This window comes from Armigeres subalbatus, chromosome 3 (genome assembly GCF_024139115.2).
Source record: "Armigeres subalbatus isolate Guangzhou_Male chromosome 3, GZ_Asu_2, whole genome shotgun sequence".
Classification (NCBI taxonomy): Eukaryota; Metazoa; Arthropoda; class Insecta; order Diptera; family Culicidae; genus Armigeres; species Armigeres subalbatus.
In genome coordinates this window covers 188,271,524-188,290,163 of record NC_085141.1, presented here as the reverse complement: position 1 = coordinate 188,290,163, position 18,640 = coordinate 188,271,524, and the positions used below count along the sequence as shown (strand labels likewise).

Genomic DNA, 18,640 nt, shown 5'->3' with positions numbered 1-18,640 from the left:
AACAGAGGGATAAAGTGAAAACGGTTAGTGAAACGCGTGGCATGTTTAGGACTAATGGAATTGAGTACGTTGTTCAATTGTAATATCTTATCGAATAGCCTTGAATTATTTGAGTACGAAGACTTAAGCATTTAAATCTTCGCTGACTTCTGTTCGTAATTAAATCACTTCTATTTTTGTTTTCTTTTATAAAGAAGCAAATTTGTTTCGGAATATACAAAATTCATCGTGCTATCGACTGTCCAGAAAAGGTGTTAATGGCTATCTGAAAATTAAATAAACAGAATGGAATTTCCATAAATTCATGTCAATAATATTATGACGAGTGGAAAAATACACAGGTTATGAGATAAATGGTCATTTCAAGCGAATATCTTATTTTCGATTACAATTTTTTCCTTAATCATAACACGAAACGCCGCACATAGGACGCAGTGTAAAAGCGTAACCAAAACTATGTCAATCATTTCGTAGTCAGTAAATGCATTCAATATAGGGTAAGACGGTATAATATGCCCCCCCTAAGGCAACTACTTGATAACATTTTATTTTTCAACGCAATTTATGCAAACTTTGTGTTATTTGATAGTCCAGGAAGTCGCAAATGCATTGCCCGTGAGTAGTCATAAAAAATATTACAGTTAACACGTAATAAAGCTTTTTTGAAAAGTCGTGAAAAAATGGATTTCAAAAAGTGCCTGGGCAATACCAAAGACGTTTCATAGCCCTTCATTAGTATTTTATCAATCCCATAATAAAAAGGTTACAAATCCTTATGTGCTTGACATTAAAAAACCAACATTAGTCCTTTTAAGCAGGTTTGAATTACATTTCAATAGTATGTATGTAAGTATGTAGTAAGTATGTAAGTATGTAGTAGTTAGAATTACATTTCAATAGTTTCCGTATAATTTGGAATCAACTGCTGCAAGCTCGCGCGCTTGTGTCCAGTTGGTAAGGGCATTTCGTCCTGCATACACTCTGAGATGAATTTAGTATTTCGAAACAAATTTGCTTCTTTATAAAAGAAAACAAAATAGAAGTGATTTATTACGAACAGAAGTCAGCTAGATTTGAATGCTAGAAGTCTTCGTACTCAAATAATTCAAGGCTATTCGATAAGATATTACAATTGAAAAACGTACTCAATCCATTAGTCCTAAACATACGCGTTTCACTAACCGTTTTCACTTTATCCTCTGCTTGCAGATGCACCGCAAACACAATAATCGAGATGAGTGCAAACCGGACGCTGAAAATGGTACGCAGAAGGTTCAAAATGGTAACGCAAACAAACTCCAGATGATGAAGGAAGAACCGCCAACGACATCGGTAATCGTTCCCCGGACGAGTTGGGGTTGGCTGGTGATGATCGCGTCATTCCTCTGCAACACGGTCGTCGACGGTATAGTGTTCAGCGCCGGTATGTTCCAGGATCCCATCCGGTTGGACTTTGGCGTTGGTAAAGCCGAGGTATGCATTGGATGCGACATAAAAGTTGGAACACGGGTAGAACTAATTGATAAAACAAATAAAGTTTTTCCTGCTCTTTTCTATAGAAATAAGCATTTTAATTAATAATTCATTATTCATTATTTATCCAAGTGTACAGAGCTTGAAAATCATGCTCATTTTTTTGGCATTAATTCAACACGTCAAACAAACATTTTCAATGATAATGATGCTAACAAGATGACACTTATACGAAATTTTCTCGTAGAAAAGAAGTGGCGATCAAACCTATTCACTTTCAGCATGATCTGACTCTGTAGCCGCGAATTTTACCGCTAGACTAAATTTACGTGGTATGTTATCCGAATATTGAAAAAGAGGCCTTCTGATCGCGATTCAAACCCGCAGTCTGCCGTGGCCTAGACTTACAGCTTAGGGCTTTGCTAATCCTCGTCTAGGACCATAATTTCACTCTTTGGCTTCTACTGGGGCTTCTATTGTGATATCCTAATACTATGATGTATTGAAACAACTTTATCGTTGAAGATCTCCGAAATCGTTGATTCCAGCGAAGAAAACCGCTTTTTGGTCGAAGATTTCATTATCAGCATCCAATCCTACTGAAAATATTTATTCATCTATGTGACGCAAACATAAATCAAAGAAATTCGTTATTTGAAAAATTATACAAATTAAAGCAATCGGCAACTAGCATTGAGGTGAAAAGGGTAAAAACGATCAAACAATTAAACGAATCACTGTTGCAAGATGCTATCATCTGGAAAAAAAATTAGAAAATAGGGTTCATTTAATTTATTTAGCTTACATCTAAGCAGATATCACTGAATCAACTAGTCACATCTCGGTACGCCCCCTAGCTAGCTGGGCTCCCCTAATCAACGTCCAGAGCCCACACTCCGGAAGCACTGATGAAGATAAGGACGCATTCTACGCGCAACTGGGACGCGAGTACGACAGGTACCAAAGCCACGATGACAAAATCATCATAGGAGATTTGAACGTCCACGTTGGCCAAGAGGAGAAGTTCAGGTCGACTATTATAAAGTTCAGCGCCCAACGGCTAACGAACGAAAACGACCTGCGACTAATTGATTTCGCCGCCTCCAAAGATATGTCCATTCGCAGCACTACTTCCATCGGTACACCTGGAGATCACCACTGCTGATAGAATCACAAATCGACACGTTCTGATTAATGGACGGCACTAATCCGACATTATCAACGTCAAAATCGTGACTACATCGACTCTGACCACTATCAGGTGATGGTTAAACTGCGCCCAAAACTATCCGTCATCAACAATATTCGACATATGGTCGCCGCGGTACGGACGCGGAAACAGCAGGTCACCCTTTTCAGGAGAAGGAACGCGCGTGGGAGAAGCGGTGCGCAAGGAGATGGAACTGTGCCGTTCTAGGAAGAGGAAACAATGCGTAGAGCGCAGCGGGTGAGATGGGCTGAACAGGTACAGAACGAGATTCCAAAGCGCGTGATATTCGACTGCCAGAGATTTGCGGTATTACGTGGAGGATTCCATCCTTCAAGAGCGGATAAAATCAAAGAGCGAATGTGTTTCGAGGAAGACATGTGATATGGGAGGTAAATGCTGTCAGAGCTGCAGCGCTGGTAATGGGGACAACTTTCTGAAGAAGAAAGAAAGAAAAATTAAGCGCTTCGGTATGTAGCACACCGCCAGTGCGGACGTCATCCACCAATCGGACTGAAATGTGCTAAAATATGTGGAGAGGAAATACAGATATGCAATTATTTGTATTTTCACAAACAGTCAAGTGGCGTTCAAAGCATTGGTAGCTTTAAATGTACGTAAAACTTGCCTGGGAATGCATTCTTTCATTGCGAAAGAACTCCGTAAATCTGTACTGGGTTCCAGAACTGCCCAGCCAACACAAAATCGCATATGCTACCGAATAAGTGTACAAGGTGGAGGCGATATAGGCGCATTCCTCCATTTCACTGCATGTAAAGTGCACGTATATGGCCTCCACTTTGTACATTATTCGCTATGGTATACGATCTTGTGTTGCTGGTCATGGAGCTAATGATAAGCCAGACGAGCTTGCGAAAGAAAGTTCTTACACACAGTTTATTGGCCCAGATCCATTCTGCAGTATATCATACTTAGGGTGACCATATGGTATCCTAAAGAAGGGCATGTCCTCCTTTTTCATTAAAAACCAGATGTCCTCCTTTTGCGCTAAAAAGTCCTCCTTTTTGGAAATTTGGGAAAAACAGTTGCATTGCTGAAAAAATCTAGTTCAACAAACAATAATACAACATAAGAACTCTGTAACAAAACATCAAACGTTTGCATTTCTGGTTTTAATTCTGAAATATTTTACTTTAAGTTTTGGAAAATAATGTGAATATAGATAACAAAAAGGTGAGCATGGAACTGTGAGAAATAGATTGGGAAAAGAATGCAAATGCTTCAAATTTTCCACAAGTAAACACCCATCAAATCCTTTTAACGCTTGAATATGTATATGTGGCAAAGAGCAGCCCTTCCCATGGCTAGAATGGAATAGAAATACCTGGAACTAATCTGAAGCATTTTGAGTTTCTTTAGTCTAAATCTACACAGTTTAGAATTTGATCAATTGAGAACTTTGTGGTCATAAAGATAACGGTATTATCTAATTCACATGCCTTAAATTGTTATTCCCAATGGTATTCAAGAAAAAATCGCTGGACCACCAAGTATCTTGTATTTGATCCTTATGGTCGGTCAGTTTGTATTTTAGTAATAAAATATTCAGAATTGTAAACAATGATTCTTGTTATAATTCTTTAGACTATCGCTGAAAATATTCAACCTAACAGACGGAACTTCATTTCGCCTGCATTCATTTATGGAAGCCCTCTTTCCAAAGAAAGAAGGGTCGAACCATCTTAAGAAATTTCCCGACCCCCCTCTACATACAAATTTTACGCCGATCGGTTCAGTAGTCTCCGAGTGTATAAGGTTCAGACAGACAGAAATTCATTGTATATAGATTTGTTCGCTACTGATTTAAAAAATAGTTGAGGCTAAAATCTTCCCATTAATAAGATGTTGCTGGTAGCTTATAATTAGAAAGTTCTTTATGTAGACTATAATGAAAGTCAGAGACTTTCCATCTGGAGTTAATAAAGAAATCTGTTGTGTTAATAAAATAGAAGAAAGTACTTCTTACAATAGGCATTACTTTGCAAAAATCTAACAAATATAATATTCTTAATCATATTAAAAACTTAAAATTGATCGATGATTTTAATGTCCTCCTTTTTCAACCAAATGTCCTCCTTTTTCACCCCATTCGGGTGAATTGTCCTCCTTTGGAAAAATCTCATATGGTCACCCTAATCATTCTTCTTCTTCTTATTGGCATTACATCCCCACGAGGGACAGAGCCGCCTCGCACTTAGTGTTCATTAAGCACTTCCACGTTATTAACTCGAGGTTTCTAAGCCAAGTTTTTTGCATTCGTATATCATGAGGCCAACACGATGATACTTTTATGCCAGGAAGTCAGACAATTTCAATCCGAAAATTGTCTAGACTGGCACCGAATGGTCTTGCATGGTCTTGCTTTGTAGCCGCGCGTCTTACCGCACGGCTAATCCCTTACTAAAATGAATGAAATCCTGTGAAGCACAAAGTTGATGACCAATTGGATGGTTGCCGAAAATCATGCTCAATCAAAGAGATTTATAATTCACAATGTTTCAGTAACCGAAAAGCTCTTGGAGCTCAGCAAGAGAGCTCTTTGCACCTTTACTGGCCTAATAACTGGACACTACCCGAGCAGATATCATTTGAAAAATATTGGCCAGATTCGTTCTGTTGTTTCTGTAACACGAAACGTGAAACCTCGGAATGTCTGCTTTGTAGTTGTGTTGCATTGTACAAGAGTAGATCTAAATTTCTAAATAGTGGCTTTATTTTACTTTATTTTACTGAGATGTTTGTACTGCAGATCCTGGAAAGGTAGTGGTTTTTAATAATTCAATTATGCCGGACTGGGAAAAGACGCGTCTTAGGTTGTACTTGACAAATGGTGATCAACCTATAGGTTGATATATATAATCATGTAATTTTAGGTGTTGCGACAACGACATATACGAGCGTCTCTTTTGACGTAAAATTAGGTGATACTTTTATTTTACATCACAACTTTAATGACAAAAAAATTTAAGGATTAGAACGAGAATCGAACATAAGCCCTGGTGAGCCCAACACGTTACCACTCAGCTATCTTCGTCTCTTGAAAGAGGGTGATCGAAAGTAAGCATGTTCCACGATTTGCATTAAACAAGTATTTCACTGCATCAAGCCATCGACTGCTAGAGCGTTAAGTGCGTCGCATCGGGTGCTGTGTTTAGGTTCCATGACATGTAATTTTAAATCATCTTACATTGAAAAATATACGATTCAGTTTATGTCATGTGATTTTGTGTCATTTTATTCACATGCGTCACCTGTAATATTCATATTTTTTTGGTGTGTACTTATGGATCCTGTACACCCCGAGTGGTGCAATGAGGCGAACTTGAAAGATCTCCATCCTGAGCGATGTCCAGCTTTCACTTTAATCTGTTGCCACGTTATATTTCGGTAGACTTATTTTATTTCTTTATTGAGGCTTCGAAGGCTATGCGGTTATCGACATCAAACGTCTAGTCCCATGTGCTATGGAATTCGAGTTCAATGCCCGCCCCGGTAAGGGTAAAACTATTCGTAATACGAAAAATTCTCCACTGGTGTTATGTGTCATGTCCCAAGTCTCTTGTTAGGTTAAGTCTTCAGTCTGTTCTCTCAGGTCGAAGACGGTGTTTCTGTCTTTTATGAGCCTCTGAGACTGTTTCTGCTGCGATGTTCCGCTGGGTTCCAAACTAATGCATATTTACAGATTTCGTTCCCGCCCTACGTAGAGTGTGGATCCACTTCCAATCCAGAATTTCAGATGCTATCGGCCTGTGGTGATTTTTTTTAAGTTCTATTTTCAATGTTTGAATTTTTTTTTCACAGTGTATATTTTTTCCACATAGCTCCATTGATTACCTAAAACTTTGTCAAAGACACCAGAATGATCGGACAAGCCGTTTTCAAGTTATATATATTTTTTTTAAAGTGTTCAAGGTGTTTTCGTTTGAGGCCCTTGTCAGATTACACCAGAGTTAAAATAGCCAATGATGTAGATAATGTTTTTGGCCAGAAAGGATGTATATTCAAAATTTCAGAAATCAAAAAAAATACAAATACATTCGATTTACGAAATTGCTCAGTTGTGAGGCCACCTGACTCGAATTAGACACCTGGAGCCGTTGCATGTTCTCCACTGATACACACCATGTTTCACTAGCGTATAGCAGCACAGATCTTACGTTAGAACTGTTTTTCCAGATATTTCGTAAACTCGCAAGGCCAATGTTAATTTTGGTACCGTACAGTTGGAACGCCATTCAAGAACTTCTGGAAGCCTATGGCTTAGGATCTGCTATGGTAACATTGGAAAGGGAGCGTCCATAAATTACGTAACGCTTAGAGGGGGTTGAGCGAATTGCGACGATCACTACAAATTTTCAGATGTTTCATACAAAAATTGTGACATAGGGGGGAGGGAGGTTGAAAATGCCCAATTTTTTGCGTTACGTAATTAATGGATCTTCTCAAAGTCATTTTCCAACGTTGGCGCATCGGGGCGCAATTCATCACACTAAACACCGTAAAGCTAAAAAATAGATTGTATATATGTAAACAGATCTTTCAGAATCTCTCCCGAAAAAAATTAACCAAATTTCCTTTTACCAGACACCGTTCTGCGGGAGACACTTTACCTTTACCACCTTGCCTCACACCTGTTATGACCCCGATGGGGTCAGACAAGACCCCGCTGTGCAGCACACTAAACGAGAGGGTCTCGTACTGTACCTCTATGAGGCCGATGATTTTCTCAAGAACTCCCTTGCGTCTCAGAGCGCCCCATATAATCTCGTTATTGAGGCGGTCGAAAGCTGTTTCGTAATCCAAATAAGGGGACTCTTGGAATTCGCTGACCTGCACCAGAATGATACAGAGCATGACAATATATTCTACACAGGATCTTCCGGCACGGAATCCGGCCTGCTGCTGCCGGAGAGTCACAGCGATCTTCTCCTGAATCCTGGCTTGGATAACTATGAATAGAACTTTGAGAACAGTATACAGCAACATAATGCGTCGCCAGTTATCGCATACAGTCAGGTCACCCCTTTTACCTGTCATAAGACGAGTTTATACAATCCCATTGAATTCCACCACTTAATTGTATCTTGACAGATACGTATTTCGACCTCTGAAGTCGAGTCAAGAGACACTGAAGAGCGCCTTGTTGAGGTCGAAATACGTATCTAAGTCAAGTGGAATGTTATAATTCCACTAAAAAGCTCAAAATAATTTTCTTATCACCCCTTTTAGGCAACTTCGCTAAGATACCTTGCTTCCAGTATACCAGGAAAATGTCGGTTCTCTAGATTTTACGAAATAATCGATGCAGTTGTTCATCGGATCCCATGGGGACAGCTTTGAGCATCTCAGCTAATATGCGATCACCTCCTGGGGCTTCTTAGAAGTTTGAGGTTTCGGAAGTTTTGTAGTTTATGTGGGCCTTTTCTACCGGAAATTTCGGGTTTCCGATCCTGTTCCGTGCATCGCAGTATTGGCTCCCCAGACCTAGCGATTTCATCGCCGCGACGGCGACAACTAGTCGCCCGATTCTATCGTTGGGTCGCTGCAGGCAATGTTCTGTTACGCTTCCATACCAACGGCGATAAGTCGCTGTCGCCAACGATAGAATCGCGTCGCGACTATCGCGTCGCTTTGTTGGGGAACCTTTACTCTACCAAGAAACTAAGGCGTTTTTAAATTACTCATGTCGGAAGACCGATTTATTCCGTGGTTTAAATTACTTTGACATAACTGCGTACAAAATAATTATTTAGTCGCTCACCAAGGCGACTTCCTATAGATTACCTTCTAATCTTTCTTTTCTTCTCCTAATCCTAAATTGACTGTGAGGACATGTCCGCATCGTTATTGGTCTTGAATTAATGAAACAATAGCATGCATTCAGAATTGTTTTCTAATCCCAAGAGGCTATTCAATTGGTGAAATGTGCATTTTTGTGTGTCTCAGCCAATCACGACTAGAACTACAAGTGTACACTTACATTAACTAAGCACTTTGTTGAAAAGATTACAGGCCAAAAGCGAAAAAAGGTTTATTTTAATACTCATTCCTCAAAAATGGCTTATCGGTACAAGTTTTATGTCACTTTTGCGTCCGAATATCCGATTTTACTTTTGAAATGTTGTCGTTTTTTCATTTTCATCATAATCAAAAACCCCTACGTACGATGACATAAAACTTATCGGAGAATAAGAATTTATTAATTTTGTTCTAGCTCCAATTGGGATCTCTATGTTAGTCGCCGATCAGAAGTCGCCGTAGGAGGTGCCATGCTGCACCTGGTTTAGCGGTCAAAGGAGTTTGTTTAAGCAAACAAGTAATTCTTGTAGTCGGGAAACGGCAGAATATGTATTTCATTTTCATCATATATTTATAGTTATCTTGAGCTTGAGCTTGAGCTTGAGCTTGATTGACTGCTCGTAGTTGCTACTCCATTATGACCAGATCAGCTGTTCTTGCTCAGGGAACCAACAGATGTTTGCTTGGGACTAGCACACATCTTAATGTACAGAATACTGGTGATCTCATTTGTTAGGTCACACTGGCGCCTGCCATCAGAATGCAAGTCAATGTGAGGAAGGGAGAAATGATGCAATCACTCCGCCACTGCAAGCCAGATATCCTCTGCACTTGCCACGAGTTCATGCGGAATTTGTTGGAATTTCTGGGTTAGGTTGGAGAGGCAGAGGTCCGTCTTGGTTGAGCTGCCAATGTGATGAGATGGGAGAAGGTACTGATGGAATTTTTAATGGGATGTAGGAAACGAGCTCTATGTTCATTTCCAATTCTAGCAGATTACTGTTAGAATACTCAAGTTGGAATTACTCAAGGTATAGGAATAGTAATGGAAACGAGATGGAAAGTCATTTCCAGTTCTGGCGATTCTAGAACATGAGAAATGAAGAAAGATACAAAGTAGGAGAATGGAACGGACCTGGATTGAACCACGACCTCCTGCGTATGAGGCAGAAGCAGTAGCCATATGACTGAGCCCGCCTCGAAACAAGAGATCATGAACTGACCTGATTATTTATTACCGGCCGCGCAATGCAGAACACAATAATTCGGCCGACCCCACGATCGTTCTGCTGTCCGAAACAAGAGATCACGCACTGAACGTTAATTTTATTACCGCCGCGCAATGCAGAACACAATAATTCGGCCGACCGCGCGATCGTTCTGCTGTCCGAAACATGAGAGATCACGCACTGAACTGATTAATTTTATTACCGCCGCACGTGCAGAACACAATAATTCGGCCGACCGCGCGATCGTTCTGCTGTCAGAAAGAGAGATCTCGCACTGAACTGATTAATTTTATTACCGGCCGCGCAATGCAGAACACAATATTTCGTCCGATCACGCGATCGTTCTGCTGTCGAAACATGAGAGATCACGCACTGAACTGATTAATTTTATTACCGGCCGCGCAATGCAGAACACAATTTCGTCCGATCAGCGATCGTTCTGCTGTCGAAACATGAGAGATCACGCACTGAACTGATTAATTTTATTACTGGCCGCAATGAGAACACAATATTTCGTCCGATCACGCATTGTTCTGCTGTCCGAAATGAGAGATCACGCACTGAACTCTCATCATATATTTATAGTTATCTTTGAGAAAAAATCCAGAAAACACAAGTCTGTCAGAGCAATTTATGTTCTCTAAAATATTCGCACAAACAATATAGCTTTTCTAATTTTGTTTTCGTATACCTTAACTATCCTTGGAAATCAATGTTATGTTTGTATAACTATATAAAACGTTATCATGAACTATAAATCATATGTCAATTGTAGAATAAATCACTAAACGATTCGTTGTTTTTTTCAGGTCGCATTAGTATGCTCGTTACTCAGCGGCTTCTATCTTCTGACGGGACCGTTTGTCAGTGCTCTGGCAAATCGATGGGATTCAGGCCCGTCACGATCATTGGAGCGTTGTCGCATCAGTTGGTTTCGCTCTATCCTACTACGGAACCAGTTTGGGCTACTTGTATGTCACTTATGGTATTATCGGTGGCATTGGCTTCTGCTTCATTTACGTTCCTTCGGTTATTACTGTTGGATACTATTTTGAAAAATGGCGAGCTTTGGCCACCGGAATAGCGCTGTGCGGATCAGGTGTGGGAACATTTGTGTTCGCTACTGAGTGCCATGCTTATTGAGCGATTCGGATGGAGAGGTGCTCTACTAGCTCAATCAGCTATCATTCTATCGTGCAATATTTGGATGCTTTTTCCGACCCATTCAACCTATTCAAGTCACTATTACTAAAGACGAAGATACCCCGGCGAAGGAACGCTACTTGGAGAAGGACTGCCTATCGTCTACCAGACCACTGCCAGAGGGTCGATTCGCATATTCGGTACCCAATAGCTCCCACAACACGTGGATGGCGTCAGTCCAAACACTCAGTATCCAACTGCTGCCGAAGTTTTCCGGGTAGGCGGACACAACCTTGAACGAAGACCATCGAATCACTCTGGCCTACTAACGAATGAAAACATTCAACACACGACAAAAAATTGGAACAGCTCTCAAAATTCAGAAACGACTCTCAGGGCAGATGACTCCGAAGACACTATCCACGGACCACGGTTTCTTGCCTCATCATGAATTGAACACTGTGGGTGAAGCAGCTGAAGAAGAGAAACTGAAAACGGAACGTTATTGACGCCCGATGAAGAGAGCCTCAAACCGTAATCAGCACTGCACCTACAACTGGCAACGAAGCCACCATTTCTGGCCGTCGACCAAACGAATCTGGCTCACGGCACGGAAGCCGACGAGGAACACTCACCGATGGAACCCGTCCCATGTACCGAGATGACATCTTCTTCACTGGTTCGTTGGTACGGATACCTCAATACCAATCCAGACATCGCTCGGATACCACATGTCGGAAACGTTTACCCACGCAAACGGACGTCGAAGAAATCGAAGAGGAGTCGTGCAAAATATGCCCAGAAGCTGTGCGTCGCACCCTCGCAACTATGTTAGATATCACGCTTCTCAAATCACCATCGTTTATGCTGCTGGCCATCAGCGGTTTCTTCACTGATGGGATTCTTCTGCCGTTCATGTACATTACTCAGCGGGCCACCAGCGTGGAATGGATCAAATGTGGCGCTGTTCATCGTTTCTATCGGTTAGTTGACGAATTTGAAGTATTCAATGAATATTTAGTAATCTACGTTTCTTTCATCATCAACAGGTATCTCAAATACTGTCTAGGATCGTGTGGATTTTTGAGCTCGTTTGAAAGTGTCAACGCACTCTATAATATAATATCTTGGGTGGCATTGCCACCGTTCAGTGGATTGTATATCACGAAGCCTTCCAGTTTACGTATGCAGGAATTTTCGAATTGCTATTGATGGTTTTTTTCTTTCATAAACTGCAGCAATAGTTTTACGTTACCTAACTAAACCGTTTGTTTGAAAAATTGCATATGTACACGCACTTTTGGACATATTGCAATTTTCAACTAAAAGTGACTCAGTTCCGATGAGTTTTGTTCAAAGCCTGGTAGCGTGTCACTTTTTCGGTCAGACCAAAATTCTTTTTACTCATTTTACGAGTAACTATTTTCAACTATTTTGTGCAAAATCCAAAAACTTTTCAATAGTGATGCTAGTCGCTGTTCATGAATTTATAAATTGTAAGGTCCAAGTGCTTGAGGATCTGAATATGTTCAAGGATAACTGCAGTCTCTCTAATTTTTAATCTTTATCGAAAACTATCAAAACCGTACTATCACGTAGAAGTAATACACTCAAATCATTAATTAGTGTATCAAAATCTGTAATATCAATTGAACTGTTCAGATCTCTTTAATTTTAGATGAACTTCCTGGTATTTTAAAGAAACCAAAAGTGAGGAGAGAGTTTCTCAAATGATCTTCAGTTTTAGTGCATTTTAAACAATCATTCCTTTCGGATTTTTTTATAAAAACATGTTTGATTCAAACATATCGTTAATTCAACTTAAGCATATTTTCTAAATAAAATGATGAATTTGTCTCTGTGCATAATTTTACTTTATCCAGCTAGATTTTGGTATATAATAAAATTATGCACAGAGACTCATCTTCACTTTATTGCACTTTTTTCCAGTAGGGTGGAATCTGCATCGATACCGGTGGCTACCAGCGATCGGCTGGTTACCGCCGACCCGCTAAAACCACCCTGTTCACTGACCTTTGATCTCTGGTACACCTTGCGGCTACTTCTGGGAGAGTCCGTGTGACTACGCACGCCCACGTTACTACTAACCCACTAGCTTCAACCTCTTAACTAGCTACCCACTGTTTCAATCCTTTTGCTCGCGCGCCAGTTGCGCTGCAAGATGGCAATCTGAGTGGTAGCGGCCGAGACCCGTTCCATATTTCCACCTTTGACACATCCTAACATCCGGATTAACATTCCGCTCCGCTCCACGACGCAACGAGGACATACGAATGGTACGTCTCGGCCCTCTCGTCCACCCCTGGGCAGTCTGGGCCGACGGAGAGTCAGCGATCCGAACCGTGTAGGTACCTCCTGAAGCACGCGTGGCATGAATTGTGTCAGATGGAAGTGAACTTCCCCATGTTGCCTACTCACACATCTTGATAAGCTCGGTATCAACCGATGGGTCCACCTACCTAGAAGAGTTATCCAGTCCCTTGCCACTTGATAGTCGACTGACTCTATGACTACAGGCTCCTCTGGTTCCGCGCATATCGAAACTCTTCTCGAACACTCATTATAAATCTCAATTGAGCGCTTCCCGCGCGTTTGCGATTTTAAAGGAATGCATCACGTATGAGTTTTTCAGCTAAAACGGATCATTTCACTCATTTCTCAAAAATCATTTCGTTCCTAAAAGTGTTTAAAATTAATTTGGGGCAATTTAATGTTACACACGCAAGAATATCCATTGTCCTCTGTGTTGAACGTTAATTTCTGATAATTTACGAAGGAGAACAAAAGTAAACCTACGACGATTCAACTCAGCCATGATTTTTAGGTGTTGTTGGGTGGTTTCAACTCACGATTGATTTGAATTGTTCATGAGTTTTGAGATTTTGAGTTTTTACCAACACTGGCGGTAGGCACCAATCATTCTGAGACACAACAACCTATGTGTGCTCTCCAGTTTCTGAAGGTTTCGATCGACGCAAAGCACCGATGCCCGAGCTGGGCCGCCGTATCTGAGGATAGATACAGCAACGCTAGCTAGTAACCTACGTCTGCTGGAGCGCACCCCCGAGCTATTGAACATCAACCTCGATATTGCCACAATAGCTGTTGAAGCTTTCCTGCAGGCATAATCAACGAGACTGCCGAAGTTCAGTCTATCATCGATCATCACCCCAAGGAGCTTCACATCCCGCTTAGAATTGATCATGCAGTCGCCCACGCGAACCACCGCCACGTGCTGTTAACAACAACTACCTCTGTTTTATGGTGTGCTAGGCCCAGCTGCCTAGATCCCATCCATTCCTCAACCATGGCGATCGCGTGGGCCGCCGTCATTTCCTTCAACAATAGGCTCTCCGTAAATCTCTAGGCTTATGTTCGTCGGCGAAGCCGAAGATCTTAACACCAGGAGGAACTTCAGTCTTTAAACACCGTCATATATGCGTTCCTAGCACCGGGCCAGGATAGACTCGTGAGGGACACCTGTGGTGATAGAGGCACAGTTCTGACCAACAATTGTTTGTATAATAGTACGCGATTCTGGAATAGCTTCCAATATGTTGTACAGGCCACCGGAATACCCAACGGAGTAACGAGAGCGGATGGCATCCCAGCTTGCGCTGTTGAATGCATTCTTGATATCTAGTGTCATGACTGCACAGAACGGGTTCCCCTCGCGTTGTATAGAAACCTCGCAGTCTTCACCACGGAATTAATAGCATCCACCGTGGACCTACCCTGAAACCCAAACTGACTGCTTGACAGACCGTTCGTACCTTCGTTGTACGGGGAAGCCTGTTGAGATGATCCTCTCAAGCAACTTCCCTGGTGTCCAGCAGACTGATAGGTCTATACGCCGTGGGATCGCCGGTGTTTCCGCTTCGAAATACCACCAGTTTCTGCCTCTTCCACCTATCGGAAACTACACTCGTCCAGGCATCTCTACTAGCTGTCCTGCATGTTAAGGTTCGCAATGATCGCTGCCTTTAGAGCGATGTTTGGCACTCCGTCGGGTCCCGGAGCTTTGTTCGCGTCCAGGGTTTTGGCCACCGCAAGCAACTCTTCATTCGTCACCGTTGCCACTTCGATAATGCGCTTCAACCTTGCCGGCGACCGTTCGGGGGTGCTAGCCACCTCTGGTTTTCGCGATTATTATTCTGTAGGGATTAGCGTTGGTGTTCTGGCAGACGTTATCAAAACACTCTTTACTGCTACTAATGGCCTTGTTAAGAGCTAATTTCACAGCTTTGAACGTTAAGCGGCGTTCATACCTGTCCTGCTAAGAGAGCTCGTTGCATCCTTCGCCTGGCCCTAAGGCAGGTTGATCGAAGGTCTGCAATCGCAGCGCTCCCAGTACGCTGAAGGTCTACCGTTCCTCGTGGAGCCTCCTCTACACTGGCATCACAGGCGTGTGACAGAACAGCTGTCAGCGCTGTCATTCGGTATGTGCCTCCGTAGAGCCGCGGTGAATGCTTTGCTGTCGTAGCTGGCCTTTCACCCACATCTGACGGGATTCGACTATCTAGGTTGCTGCACACCATGGCTGACCTCATAGCGATGCTGATGGTCGCTATTGTGTAGCCTCTCGACTCTCCAGTTCAGGGCTACAGAACGTTATGTCAATGAACTCGACTCGAAGTCGACACCATTCCGGCGGAATGTGCTGACTGGAGCTCATTGACCAATTACTCCAGCTTTAGAGTCTCTATCACCCCCCTTGCACTCCCAGATTTGTGGCCAGACTCGAAGCACCTAAAACTTTTCAACTAAAGGTGGTTGGAACCTGCCTCACATATTGGCCGTCCAACCTTCAGTTTACGACCGCCAGGACCTTTTGGCGTCCGCGACTGCCCAGACAACCACACATCGCATAAGATAGCATGATTCAAATCGTTTACCGATACAAATTTCATCGAACTCGCATTGTGGTGTGAAGCTTATCAGTTTGATTATAGTTTTCCCGCATAGTTGGCTATTTTACGAGTTCATTCCAGCTTCATTTGTTGACATCGCATATTCCTACAAACAAACTCAACTTAAATAGGATTATCTGTCAAACTTAGTTTATTATCACACTACATCGCAATGAATAACAAATAACTCCTTAAAATCAGATACATCGCATCATCACCGCGCAATGTCGGATAAGAAAACATATATCGCCTCACTTTTGTACGGAAAAAGCGTTTTCGCGTGATGAGCGATGAAATTTAGGATAGGCATCGCATAACAGAAATCCAATTCTATTATGCATGCATTCTGGTGTCTGGGTGGTAGAACTAAAGCCATGCGTGCCAAAGGGCCCCTCTAAGTCGTACAAGTTCGCTCAACTTCTGTCCCGCACTATACTTTAATCGCGGAGATGAGATCCTCTGCCTCGGTGACTTCGTCTAGCTACTTACACCGAGTCACCTCGTGCCCAGAGACCTATCCACTCCCTCACCCAGGGCATCCTGGGACAGCCTTTTGTAGGCTGTTCCACCCGCTTGTGCTCCACGCTTCAGTACCAGGATCAGTTCACCTGCCCTAGTGCGTCTAGCGCATTGCAGTCTCACCCAGTGCCGAAAGACTTCCGGCACCTCGCATGGACTTCAAGACTTCCATACTTATCTTAATCGGTTTTAATCAACAAGGCCTCGCCTCTGTACCTCAGTTTTCGTGCCGGGTGAGACCTTCTCTCTCCTTTAGGTCCTGCTGACGAGTTGCCAGATTTTCGGTCCGCTGAACAACTGTCGCAGGTTGGCTAACATCACCGAAGGTTCAGTAGCCTGGGCTGCACCAGTGCACCCCTCGTCGCTTCGCTCGATTGGTTACCCTCTCTTGACGATTAGGTTCCTTCTCGGCTTAGTCGTATCGCTGCCCGTAGCGACCAACCGCCGTTTGGCCCTGTGGACCGTGCGACGTTCGGCGTTACTAGGCTCACCCGGACTGCTGCCTGACGCGTTTGGGCGTGCCGCAGTCCGGTCCTCGTTGACGCTTGAGGCGACCTCGATCACCTCTTGTGCCCCTCCGTACCGCTTGAAAGGAGAAGGCTTCGGTCTGTGAGCCTACCTCGACCTTTTCCTCCCACCTTCCTCGTAATGAGCGTGTCTCGTTCTCGCTTTGCAGCTTGAACAGACTGTCGAAGTATCAGCAGTTTCTGTTTCAGATCCTTGCTGATATTATTTCGAACGCTCGTAGACTCGATGATGACATCAAGCTGCTTGGCGACTAACCGGATCCCGGATAGTTGCTCGAGCTTTCGATGGCCGGTCACACTCTGGCCATCTTCCCTCACCGCTGGAAGAGTGCTAACGCCGTGCTCGTTAATGACTACCTCCTCACCATTCTCCTGCCTCGCTAGACCTCTTCTTGCGAAAGGATCTCGTTAGTGACTACCTCTCCCGCCTCATAGTTTTTAATAATAGATTGCAGTCACATAATCAAAAATACGTCGGAAAAAAGTGTAAAAACAAAATACTGTTTACCTAAATTACTTTTTCTTCTTCTTCGTTTTGCCATTACAGGGTGTCTGCAAATTATCCGTACAACAAGACAGGTTTTTAAATATTTTTTGGAATAAATTAAAGAACCAGCATGCATTGCATGTTATTATAATAGGACTACATAAACCAAGCTGAATTTGTTCTAATTAAATGACTCCTGTATCCAAAGTTGTAGCGTTCGATCGTGTTGGAAAAATCGACCGCACGTTTCTATACAGATACTTTTCACACATTTTGACGATTGTACATGATTTCAAATGTTTCGATAATATGTTCGGTGTTTTGATGGTGTTGATTTCAAGATAGACCATACGAATGATAAATTCAATCCAAATCTGGTGAGTAGGAAGGCAATTCGTTTGGAAAACCGAAAAAAGCATTCCAAAGATTTTTGTTATACTGAAATGACGCTCAGTGTTCTCAGAATATCTGTTACAGCCTGCTGAGTTGTTATGCCCATATAGCTACCGATTCAGTCCATTATTGTCTTTTTGATTTGTAGAAGCAACTATCAAAATCTGTACGAATAATTTGCAGACACCCTGTACATTGCAACTTCACAGCTTAGTCAAATTATCATTTTGCAGTCTTATATCATGAGAACACTCCGACATCCCATGATAGTTTCCCAAACTCCTACTTCTATCACCACTAGCTACAAAACTTTTAAATCAGTTCAAAGAAGTATTGCTTAATACTTAATTAATGGTTTATCCTTTTTTCCATTTCTACAGCATGTTTCTCCGCTCTACGTTCGATCCTGGTGGTAGAATTGATGGGTCTGCAAAACTCACCAACGCATTCGAATTCTTTTGTTCCAAGGAATGGCCGCCGCTATTGGTGCACCTATTGCAGGTATAGTACACAAGAAAAACAATGATTTTTCAGAAAACAAAACCTAAAATTATTTCACGTTTACAGGCTTTTTCACTGACTTGACGGGCAGCTACAATGCATCATTCTATATTAGTGGCGCATTAATCACGATATCGGCTGTTTTGTGCTATCCACTGAAAATAGTGAACAAATGGGAGAAAAAACGAGCTCTTAAAAAAGCGCAAGGAACCGTGTAGAATTTCACAAGTCTCCTGTCCTAAGTATTCCGAATAGAACAAGAATATCATCTCCCAATCCAGAAGTCAATTACATACATAATAACATTTTTCAGAGCAAGACAGATTGAAATTGCATTGAAATCAAGTTTTTTTCTTTGATTTTAAAAAATACCTTTACACATACAATCTTTACTCTATGAAGCTGTCGCA

At 42.2% G+C, this 18,640-nt stretch overlaps 1 protein-coding gene and 1 pseudogene across 2 annotated transcripts in view; one reads left to right on the top strand and one right to left on the bottom strand.

Moving 5' to 3' along the window:
- The window catches only part of LOC134227508 (monocarboxylate transporter 3-like), a 98,176-nt gene that overhangs the window by 15,872 nt on the left and 63,664 nt on the right, over nucleotides 1-18,640 (bottom strand). The gene's annotated exons all lie outside the window — the stretch shown is intronic.
- LOC134222184 (monocarboxylate transporter 12-B-like) lies at nucleotides 841-18,449 on the top strand (annotated as a pseudogene).